Source organism: Esox lucius, chromosome 14 (assembly GCF_011004845.1).
Source record: "Esox lucius isolate fEsoLuc1 chromosome 14, fEsoLuc1.pri, whole genome shotgun sequence".
Classification (NCBI taxonomy): Eukaryota; Metazoa; Chordata; class Actinopteri; order Esociformes; family Esocidae; genus Esox; species Esox lucius.
In genome coordinates, this window is record NC_047582.1 from 12077542 (window position 1) to 12089798 (window position 12257).

General features: G+C 40.3%; 1 protein-coding gene across 2 annotated transcripts in view; it reads left to right on the top strand.

Annotated features, from left to right (window-relative positions):
* LOC105027054 (protein FAM222A) overlaps window positions 1-12257 on the top strand; it is a 41387-nt gene that overhangs the window by 16857 nt on the left and 12273 nt on the right. The gene's annotated exons all lie outside the window — the stretch shown is intronic.

Sequence of the window (12257 nt, forward strand, 5' to 3'; positions counted from 1 at the left end):
GTCAGCCGAGCCGACCAAAAAGAGCGTCTCTTACTGAGTGTCTGACCGACTGAGTGACTTCCCGTTGTTAAAAAGCGTAGTGTTGAGGGACAGGGATTGTTAAACAGGTGACCATGGTTCTTGACACGGCTCAAATAAATTAGGTTTTGTTCAGGATAGACTAGAACTTCGCCTTATATTGCGATAGCCGAACTGCACCGGCAATGAACATTGCTCTTGTTTTTGATTTACATAGCGTAGTTGAAATTACGTAGTAGTTAGCTATTCAGCTGTCATAGTTGTAGCGGTTAGAGATGCGGACTGTCCAGACATTTTCATTTCATTATAGGTACTGTATAGCTGTTAGCTAGCCATCTACTGTAATCTCTTTTTTTAATTTAACATGTTGAATGTAGTGCAGCAACCCTTTTGTACCTGTTGTTGGTTTGGATGTTAACTAATGTAGGGAACCGTGGAGTTTGGATTAATTGGTTTGACAATGTAAGTAAACAGACAACACGTATCTCTACACACGTATGAAATGCACCCACACTGCTGTTTAAATAGTGTAGTGGTTAAAGACAGTCTGTCACAGTAAACCGTGGATCGAATCCAGCTTGGGCAACGACATCCATCCCGTCTAATGGCGGGCCAGCAGAACGAGGCTTGCCTAGTTCTTGTTCTACTGTGATTAGCTAATGACCACCGGACCACTTATGAGTTGACATGAAAGAAAGTTAGATTAATTCAACTGAAAATGTCGAGAACAGACATTCGTAGCTAAATACTTTTGGTTAGCTTGAGAATAATAATTACATGATTTATCATTCAATGGTATGTATGTATGTAATATATTTGAATATTATGAACCGACAATGAATCGTAGGAGCTAACAACTAGCTATGTAGAAGTTGGACAGAAGAACACCCAGTGTTGCTTACCTGAGATGCCATCATCACACAGTCTTTCTTCGTAGGTGTCTGCTATGACTTCCCTTGTGTTGGAAAGAAAGGCTGAACAGTATTGGTTGTAGCCACACTCTCCATTGACTGACCAATGGAGAGGCATCATCCACACCAACTAAAGCTCACCCACAGCCCTGGGGTCCAAAGTGCAAACAAAGAACAAGTGTTTCAATTTAAAAATAAGTTCTGCAAACATAGGGGGCAGTGTAGCCAAAATGGAGTGCAGTTGACAGCTAAATTAAATTGGAGTTTTGTTTTCAACTACATGTTTTGTTCTATTTTTTTGTAATAAAATGCAAAAAATACTGTGTTCTATTCTAAAAAATAATAATCTTCAAAGCCTCGATTTTGCTTTCAGAACAATTTATTCTGACTAAAAAAGGAAAAGGTTTTGCTCTTGACCAAAAGACACGTGCCACCATACCGTTAGTGGTGTCGCACTGGTCAAGCTTATTGATGAGTAGCTCACTAAACCATTTGAAAGGTCCCACTGCAAACTGGCATACACAAATCTCCCAAGTATCAGACAGTAGAGACCATTTCCCCAACACTGGTCATACAGTATTGACTTGAAAAGCCAAACACAATATCTGACAATTCATTTTCAGCATGACGCCACTGTTTATGTGATTCTGTGGTGAGAGCTTTTGATCAATCAGTGCAATGCTAACTGTCTTGTTGGTGGAAAGAAATACTAAGACATTCTACAAAACCTTCTTACAACTGCATATTTGACTTACCTCGTTGAAGTAGGCTATATTTGTATCCATTATTTTTTTAATGTAATTAAACCATCAGACTTGCACATTCCTCTTTTGCTAGCAGCACCTAAACGGTCAGATGTGCAATAAAATATATATGTTTTACATTTTCTTCTAGTCTTTAAAGTATTCTGATGTGGTTTAAGATTGAGAAATGGAATCGGAACATCCAGTTTAGTTTTTCTCTATAAATAGTTTCTCTTCTTTAACCAAGTATATCGACAGAACATCATAACCATAGCATTACCAAACCGCTGTTGGATCAACGATGCCTCAAGCATGTTAACCATACATTTATATCTAGAGTAATGCCAGTCGCTCAGTTTCTTCTTCTCAGATGGAGGGCGATGCACTGTGCATTTATCATCAGCAGCTGGCAACTTTTTTTCTCTCCTTTTGACAGGAAAATCAGCTGCAGCATAGTGTCTAGCTAATAAACACAGCCCAACCAGGAACATATATGAATGTTTTGTTAACGTTTTCAGAAGCGTTTAAAAGCGTTTCACATTATACGTACACCAATGGACACACAGCAATATGTGCAAACAGTGGCGTCGGGGAAAATGGAGTACTGAGTACAAATGGCCCTGATGTGCAGAGGGGCCCTCAAATGTTTGAATCATGAATAAAGAAGGGAGGGGCCCTCAGAGACCACCTATGAACAGGGCCCAGAATTCTGTGCTACATCCCTGTGTGCAAATATTGCAGAATCCAAGTAGCAGGAAAGCTATTATAATCCTCATTACACATGCCAGTGGTTTAATATGAACGAGATGGACATAAATAAGAGTTTAAATCTACAAGCTACAAATAATAATTATTAAATGCATATGAGAAATTGATTATAAAAGTCTCAATGTGTGGTCGGATTTTTGCCTGGCTATTTTATAGCTAAATATGGCTCATTGTGTTGCTGTCAAACAAGCACATTATGTGTACAGTGTGCAACTGGCACAAGCCTTTCTTTCTGCTTGTGATCTTGCCCAAGTATCCTATGTATACAAAAGCAAGCATTAACATAACATCACTGTATTTCCATATTTCTTTGAAATTACATTACTGACAGAATTAGTGAAATAATTGTCCTTAAAAAAAAAATTGTAAGCCTGTAAATAAGCAAGTTTGGCTGTTTTTCAGTGTTGTAGGCGTACTCCGGTACCAGAACTGTGATTCCAGTCATAAAATATGACTTAAATCTACAGCTCCACCAGTACAGTCTTGGGCATGTTATAAATGGTCTGCATTTTAACCTTCAATTTATACTTCAGACCAATGGTTAGACTTTAAGAGGCCTGAGAATGAGTTCAGAGCATAAACACATAAAAGTACATTTTTCAGTGGGCGGCTGCTTTAAGGCTGATCCGAGCTCTCTTCTTGAAGTATTTCAACTGCCCTTCCCTTTCGTTGTTGTTGCATGCGATCAGGCTTGATGTGAATAACTAGTTTGGCCATAGGACGGTGGCTTTATGAGGACTTGGTTCTGGGAGAGTTGGCACCTAACTTGGTGGTTGCTGGCCAGGTACTAACAGTCACAGACACACAGCTGCGGTCGGTTCCCGAGAAGTAGAGCGTTAAACAAGGCTCCCCCTCCTACAGCAGCAGTTCGTTCCGCTCAGCCTCCATTTGATGAAGTTGATTAGTTTTAATTATGCCCCTCGTCTCCACACTGCATCCGAGGTGTGGACTCCGCCCACAGGGCTACGGAGCAGGAGATGGTGTCTGGGCAGCGGTGAGGCGGGGAGGGAGGTGGGGCGAGTTCACCTTGGCCTATCTGCCGCCAGCGGCCTGGCTGGCCTGCCGAGAACTACGCACGGTTGTTATCTTCAGATCTGTGTGAATTGTCTGGGTCTTATCAGGGGTAGTCATCTTACACTGTTTAATTTTATTCATGAGGGCATTGATCAACGATGGAGCTGAATGCTCCTATGTGGGCCGGCCTTGTTGTTGCTGATGCTGTTGATGGGGATTGCTTTGCCAAGGGCAGAATGCCTCACAAGCCCCCGCAACTTGTAGTAGTCAGCCCGGGACTTTTCTCTTTCAAGCTGTTTTAAATGTTGTACCCTCTATTTGCTACTCACCCCTCTCAGCTGTGTTAGAACTAAACACACAGTGCTTCTAGTTTATTCAGGTGTTCTTTGATGTTCGTGCAGGCTTTTGCTGCCATATATGGCTGGGACTAAACAACACTTTGTCAAAAAACACCCTGCTGTCACCATGGCCATTCGCTCTGAGACCTCTCTGACATGTAACCTCGTCTGCCCGAGATGACCTCATTCCGTAACCAATTGAGAACCTTAATTTCGATACTTGGATCACAGAAAGGCTCGCTCAAGCACACGTTGTTTTAATCAGCAGATAAGAGATCGCAAGCCATATTATCCATGTCATAAACAGACATTTCAAAAGGCAGTGTTTATTATCCTCACTGCCAGTGCATATTATTATCAAAGTTAATGAGATGTTGTGGCAGTTGTTGGCTGCTGAAACCAGCACAGGACATTCTGAGTTTATCTACTACATTACCATGATTAAATTCTGAGATAATGTTTAATCTGTGTTTTTTTACTGCTCTGTCAGATTTTTGTGTATGTTTATGGCATTGATTAATGGATAATTTTAACATGTCAAGTCTATCCCAACAATGTAATAAAATTATATTTTGTGAATTAATTGACATAAAACAATATATAAATATATGTTTTATGAATTAATATATATAAAACAAAACAAAAATGATTCATATATATACATACATACACACACACACACACACACACACACACACGCACCCCCCTCTGGAATAATTAAGAGACCACTGCAAAATCCAGTTTCTCTGGTTTTACGGTGTTTGAGTAAAATTAACAGTTGTTTTATTCTATAAACTACTGACAACATTACTCCCAAATTCCAAATAAAAATTATGTAATTTAGAGTATTTATTTGTACTGGTCAAAATAACCAAATAAAAGAAACAAATTCATATTCATTTTTCAACAACAAAATACTAATGTTTTAATTCTGGAAGAGTTCAGAAATCAATATTTGGTGGAATAACCCGGGTTTTTAATCACAGCTTTCATGCGTCTTGGCAGGCTCTCTACCAGTCTGTCACATTGCTGTTGGGTGAATTTATGCCACTCCTGGCGCCAAAATTCAAGTAGCTCAGCTTTGTTTGATGGCTTGTGACCATCCATCTTCCTCTTGATCAAATTCCAGAGGTTTTCAATGGGGTTCAGGTCTGGAGATTGGGCTGGCCAAGACAGGGGCTTAATCTGGTGGTCCTCCATCCACACCTTGATTGACCTGGCTGTGTGGCATGGATCATTGTCCTGCTGGAAAAACCAATTCTCAGAGTTGTGGAACATTGTCAGAGCAGAAGGAAGCAGGTGTTCTTCCAGAATAACCTTGTACATGGCTTGATTCATGCGTCTTTCACAAAGACAAATCTGCCCAATTCCAGCCTTGCTGAAGCATCCCCAGATCATCACCGATCCTCCACCAAATTTCACAGTGGGTGCGGGACACTGTAGCTTGTAGGCCTCTCCAGGTCTCTGACTAACCATTAGACGACCAGGTGTTGGGTTAAGCTGAATATTTGACTTATCAGAGAAGATGACCTTACTCCATTCCTTTACGGTCCAATCCTTATGGTCTTTTGCAAACTTCAGCCAGGCTCTTCTTTGTTTCTCATTGATGAAGGGCTTTTTTTCTAGCTTTGCACGACATCAGCCCTGCCCCTAGGAGCCAGTTTCTAACTGTCCTTGCTGCGCACTCCATTCCAGCTGCTGTTTGCCATTCTTTTTGTAGGTCACTTGATGTCATCCTACGGTTGTTGAGTGACATTCGAATGAGTTGACTGTCATCTTGGTCAGTGGACAGTCATTTTTGCCCTCTACCAGTTTTTAGCTTTGTTGACCTTGTTCTTATGAACCACCGTCTTTGAAATCTTCAGGATGGAAGCAACCTGACGCTCACTGTATCCCCCTGCCAGTAAAGGCAGAATTGAACCCTTCTTTTGCTCAGTCAAAGCTTCTCTTTTCAACTCTTTTGTGATGCTTAATAGTTATTTTTTCCTTCAAATTACCTTTAAGGTACTACTTCCTCTATTTTTGCAAATTGGTAATATATGTACCATTTGTAAAGAAAACATGAGTGAGCAGGCAAAACACGTCTTATTTCTTATAGGATTCATATTCAACTGTAGAATATAACAGAATGACACAATCATAAAACAAAACATGGCAACAAAGAAAAAAAATGACCTGACCCCTGTTCATAAGTCTGCATACCCTTAGTTCTTAATACTGTGTATTGCCCCCTTTAGCATCAATGACAGCATGCAGGCTTTTGTAATAGTTGTCTATAACTGCCCATTCGTCTTGGCAAAATGCCTCCAGGTCATGCAAAGTCTTTGGTTCCTCTTGCATGAACAGCATGTTTGAGATCTCCCCAGAGTGGCTCAATGATATTAAGGTCAGGAGACTGTGATTGCCACTCCAGAACCTTCACCTTTTTCTGCTGTAACCACTGGAGGGTCAACTTGGCCTTGTGCTTAGGGTCATTGTCGTGCTGTAAAGCCCAAGAGTGTACCATGCCCAGCTTTAATGCAGAATAATGCAAATTGTCTGCCAGTATTTTCTGAAAACATGCTGCATTCATCTTGCCATTCATTTTCACAAGATTCCCTGTGCTTTAGAGCTCACACATTCCCAAAACATCAGTGAGCCACCACCATGCTTCACAGTGGGGATGGTATTCTGTTTACTATAGGCCTTGTTGACCCCTCTCCAAACATAGCGATTACGGTTTTGACCATAAAGCTCTTTTGGTCTCGTCACTCCAAATTACAATGTTGCAGATGCTGTGAGGCGTGTCAAGGTGTTGTCAGGGATATTGTAACAGGGCTTTTTTGTTGCATTGGCACAGTAAGGGATTATTTCAGGCAACTCGACCATGCAGCTCATTTTTGTTCAAGTATCATCATATTGTGCTTCTTGAAACAACCACGCCGTCTTTTTCCAGAGCAGCCTGTATTTCTCCTGAGGTTACCTGTGGGTTTTTCTTTGTATCCCAAAAAAGTCTTCTGGCAGTTTTGTCTGAAATCTTTCGTTGTCTACCTGACCCCTGAATAGAGATCCACGAATTATCCACTTCTTAAGTGATTGAACAGTACTGACTGGCATTTGCAAGGCTTTGGATATCTTTTTTTAATCCTTTTCCATCTTTATAATGTTCCATTACTCTGTTACGTAGGTCTTTTGACATTTATTTTCTGCTCCCCATGGCTAAGTGTCTCGCCTGCTCAGTGCATCCACGTGAGAGCTAACAAACTCATTGAATATTTCTAAATAGACACTAATTACAATTTAAAAAATCACAGGTGTGGGAAATTAACCTTTAATTGCCATTTTCACCTGTGTGTGTCACCTTGTGTGTCTGTAACAAGCCCAAACATTCAAGGGTATGTGAACTTTTGATCAGGGCCATTTGAGTGATTTCTGTTCTCATTATGATTTAAAAAGGAGCCAAACAACTATGTGATAATAAATGGCTTCATATGATCACTATCCTTTAATAAAAAACAGTTTTCTTTGCACGATCAGTCATATTTTCAAAATCAATGCCAAGATTTCACAATTTCTGCCCGGGTATGCAAACTCACGAGCCCAACTGTATATATAATATACACATACACATACATACTGTATATATAATATACACATACACATACATACTGTATATATAATATACGCATACATACATACTGTATATATAATATACACATACATACTGTGTATATATATAATATACGCATACACACACACACACATACTGTATCGAGGCAGTCGGGTGAGGAAAATGGATGGATTGTCTAAGTGATTAACCTCAAGGCAGATGAGTAATTGTGTGGAGACGTTCTGACTAAATGAAAGCTGATGGACTTCTAATGTATTTCTCTAGCTTCACTGGCCAGATTTGGGCCATGCGGACAAGCTTTCCTTCATATTGAAACCTTGCACTAATGCTCTTTGGGAGGCTAGCTATCTTCCCTACCCCCCATGTCCTGCTTCTCTCCATCTCTCTCCCGGGGTGGAACGTCCTTTTTGTCTCTTATTAAATATTAATTAGGAATCAGTAGAGCACTTGTCTGCTAAATGCCGTAACAGAAGGGCCTCGTTTGCTTCGGGCAGAACCACGGGCGCCTTTATCATCCTGTTTACCTGCAGGACCCATTCCCCCTTCTGTGAGCTGAATGTGCATCCACCCCGCATGCACACGTGCAGGGCTGCATCTTTCCCTCAAGCGCTAGTCTGACATTTTCCAACGCTGCCATATGAAACAAATTGCACTACTGATTGTAGCCTGCTGATTTGTTTTCCCATTGGGATTTTCCATTTAAAGAAAATGCATGTGGTTTTACATGTTTTGGTTGTACAGCTTGTAGATTTAAATTTGGTGTCACTGACAAAACCCTGACAATGCCAAGCTATCTCTTAAATATGAGTGCGCGGCTTCATGTGACGAGCGCTAACGAGTCCCCTACTTTACTCTTGGCCTGAATGGCAGAACTGAGCCGGGAATGCTTTTTCCCACGCTGCCGGCCTGCACTTCCGGAGGGCTCTTTTAGAGCGGCACACAGTTTTTCCCGGTGCTGCTGAGCAGAGTGGCGCAGAGACAAATGGGGAGTGACACTCTCGTAAAGAGGTATCCGCCTGAGTCTCTTCAAGCACAAACAGCTACGTGTTTACTCCTGGGCTTATTCTGTTCCGTGAACCAACACCCCGCATGACAGGATTACAGAGCAACACCGAGGACGCCAGAGAGGGATAGAAATGGTTGAATGAGTACAATGTATTTGTGTGTATGTGTTTGTGTGTGTGTCTGTCTGTCTGTGACAAAAGCATGTATGTATCTGTGTTTTGGCTTTGTCTATTCATTCTCAGTGATTCCGTGATTCCATGTCTTGGGGCTGATGGGCCTGTGGGGCTGCTGAGGTCTGGAGACGAGCATCCTCAGTGGTGTTGAGTATGTAGGTTTGAACACAGAGGACCAGAACACACTGTATTTCCTTCTCCGTCATCCTACAACAGGCAGCAAAGTAGTGTGCTGCTCCTATCAGAGAGGTCTTGGAAACTTTTACCTTTTGACTTTTGATATTATTCATGGATTTTGTTAGGAAATGCAACTCTTTCCATTTCTGCTTATGCGGAGATTGCACAGCTTTGCATAAACAGGGAAAAGGGTCAGTGTGAACCCTTTTCAGTGGCAAGGATTTGATCACTGATCATATACTTTGTTTCTCTCTGCCTGTGTCTGTCTTTGTTACATTTCAATTTAAAAAGCTCTATTGTCATGGAAAGTGTTACCACATAGGCTACGTTGCCAAAGCAAACATAGAGGCACATGAATGATGACATCGATAATAATAGTAGAATCAACAGGACAATACTACACTAAGAGATGGATGACAACAGTAATTAAGTGTAATATCGTGGTTGGTCGTTCCACTGAGTGTTCCAATGGGTGGGGCAGGCGGCTACTTATTTTGCAGCTTATATGGCACAAAAGGTTTTATTCTTCCTAAAGATATAGGATTTTCTTTCTTTCTGTTTTACTTTCAAAACCTTTCCAGAAATGTTTCTGAATTGTGGGGAAGGTGATTTCTCATAAATCTGCAGTCTTCTCACTGTAGCACAGAATGCAGCTGTGTCTTGACCTCCTTCTGAGAGCAGTGAGCACAGCCTCTCTCTGGGTTGTGATGTGATGTCCGCTTCACTCTCTGACCTCTTTCTCTGACCTCTCTCTGTAGCCTCTCTAACCTCTCTTTATCTAACCTCTCTAGCTCTCTATCTAACCTCTCTAGCTCTCTATCTAACATCTCCTTATCTAACCTCTCTCTTCTTTTTATCTGAAATCTCTCTCTAGCCTCTTTTTCTAACCTTTATCTCTTTATCTAACCTCTGACTTTTCTCTCTCTCCCTAGCCTCGTTTTCTAACCCCACGTTTTCTCTTTCTAACCTCTCTGTAGTGACTATCATAGCCTAAATGTCCATTAGCCACTTCGTTAATTGGTTATGGTGATGCTTGTCTCATTATGCGCATTAAATCAATTCAAGCCGTGATTTAGTTTGATGTTCCATTTAATATAAAATCATAAAGTTTTAACAAATGACTTTGATTTTGTTACCATAGTGCTGAGTGATGGTTCAGAGTGAAAATAATGCTGTAGTGGTAGTTATAGAGTATCATGGTGATAGCGGTAAGAAACCATAAGCTCCCATAACCAAGAACAAGTAAAACTTCCCACACCTGGCCATTTATCTCAAAAACCCAACTCATGACATAAACGTGACTGCCACCTAGTGCCCTGGAAGAGTGACATCCCAAAACAACGAGGCTATACAGTACATGAAATGGCTCCTACACTCTCTCTCTCGTTACAAATCTTTGTGAGGAGTTCTCAGCTGCATTTTCTTTCAGCTGTTACTTGGTCTAATTGAAGTGATAGTGGGCTCCATTAAAAGCTCTATTGTGGTGGACATGAAGCAGGTCCCTATAGTCGATCCTAGGCGAGGCATCCATGTTCTGCCTGAGTGGCAAGGCTAGCGAATTACACAGCCTTGTTGCTAGCAACAGAATGGAGGCGGGGTCAATTAATGACATGGGTCTTAATGAGTGGGCCAACTGCTTGTGCAAGAGGTTGTCATGGCAACACTGAGACCTAGGTTTTTGTATGTGCTGTTAATCAGCCTTGTTGTCAATGATAGTGGAGTTGTATGGGGCAGGTACAGTCGGTATGTTAATCGCGTATAGTTGTTTTGATATGAATGTTTGGATGGCCATATCGAAACACTGGATTGTAATGTGATTTTTGATAGAGATTGTGTGTTTGTCTGTGATCGGAGAACAGCTAACAACGAACCTCTGTATCTGGTTTTGCTGTCTCCGGATTAGCTATTAGTAGGCTAAACATGTTTATTGCACAAAAAATTTTAATCATAAAAGCGTTTACTTTATTGTTATTACTTTGTTTTTCTCTTCTTTTTTTCTTCTGTGATTTAACAATTGCGTTCTGATAATTGCACAAGGCCCTGACTTCTGCCAAGCCTAGGTTCATTAGGGTTTAGTGTGTTGTAATGTATAAGGGGGAGGAACAGCCTCGTTCCTGTTGGTATGACAACCAGAATGGCAACATTTGGGTCATTCTCATTAAACTTATGTTTTACCCAATTCTTCATAAAACATTTTTGGGTCCTCTTATAGGGTCTGTATTTATATATTACTTAAATAGTAGTATGGTTAGATATTATGCATTACCCCACAATTTACTGCAAACAAAGAGTTCAAAAAAGGGTTTGGGGTTAAGGTTAGGCCTAATGTAAATTCTGGAGTTAAATGTGACATTGAAAATACAAATATTAATGATAGAATTTGTATAAAATATAGCCATTTTGATGATGAGAAGTCTAAGTACTAATGACAAGGCAAGGGAGTGTTTTTAAAGGCATTTAAGTGATTCAATTGTGCTCATCTCTCTGGGACAGTCCTTGATTGTTTCAGATCTTATCTAGATGGCTGGAGTTACTTTGTCACCATTGGTAATCATGAATCTGATAGGGTGGTTATGACATGCAGAGTTCCACAGGGATCAGTTCTCTGACCGCTTCTGCTCAATCTCTATATGCTACCTCAGGGCCAAATTCTACAGAACAACAACATTAACTACCACAGTTATGCTGATGATACTCAAATATATAAGGCTCTTGAACCGTATGACAACAGCTCAATCGACTCTCTGTGTCACTGTATAGAGCTCATAAATACCTGGGTGAACCAAAATTGTCTACAATTAAATTAAGATAAAACTGAGATGATTGTGTTTGATAACAAAAATAAAAGAACAAGTATTAGTAAAGAGCTGGATTCTCTGTCCCTTAAAACCAGGGATCAAGTGAGTAATCTTGGTGTTCTGATAGACTCAGACCTTACATTTAACAGTCATATCAAAGCGGTCACCAAAACAGCATTCTCTCTTCTGAAAAATATAGCTAGAATCAAAGGCTTTCTGTCCCAAAAAGACCAATAGAATCCATGCTTTTATCTCTAGTAGGATTGACTACTGTCAATCCTACTAGCCTCTTAACTGGACTCCCCAAAAAGACCAAGAGAACAGAGCACATCATTCCGGTTCTTAAATCTTTGCATTGGCTTCCAGTAAGTTACAGAACTGATTTAAAAGTGGTGCTTTTAGTTTATAAATCTCTGAATGGTTTAGGACCCATATACATTTCTGATATGTTTGAAGAATATAAACTGAGCAGGGCTATTAGATCCATGAACACAGGTCAGCTCGTAGAGCCCAGAGTCTAACTAAAAATGGCGAAGCTGCGTTTAGCTTAGCCTTATTGCTTCCTATGTTTTTATCCCGTTTTTATTCTTTTTATATTTTCTTATTATATTTTTATTATTATGATGTTTTCATTAATTTTGATGTTTTCATTTGAGTATTTGTTATGTTATTGTATTTTTATATATTTCTTTTTTTGTAAAG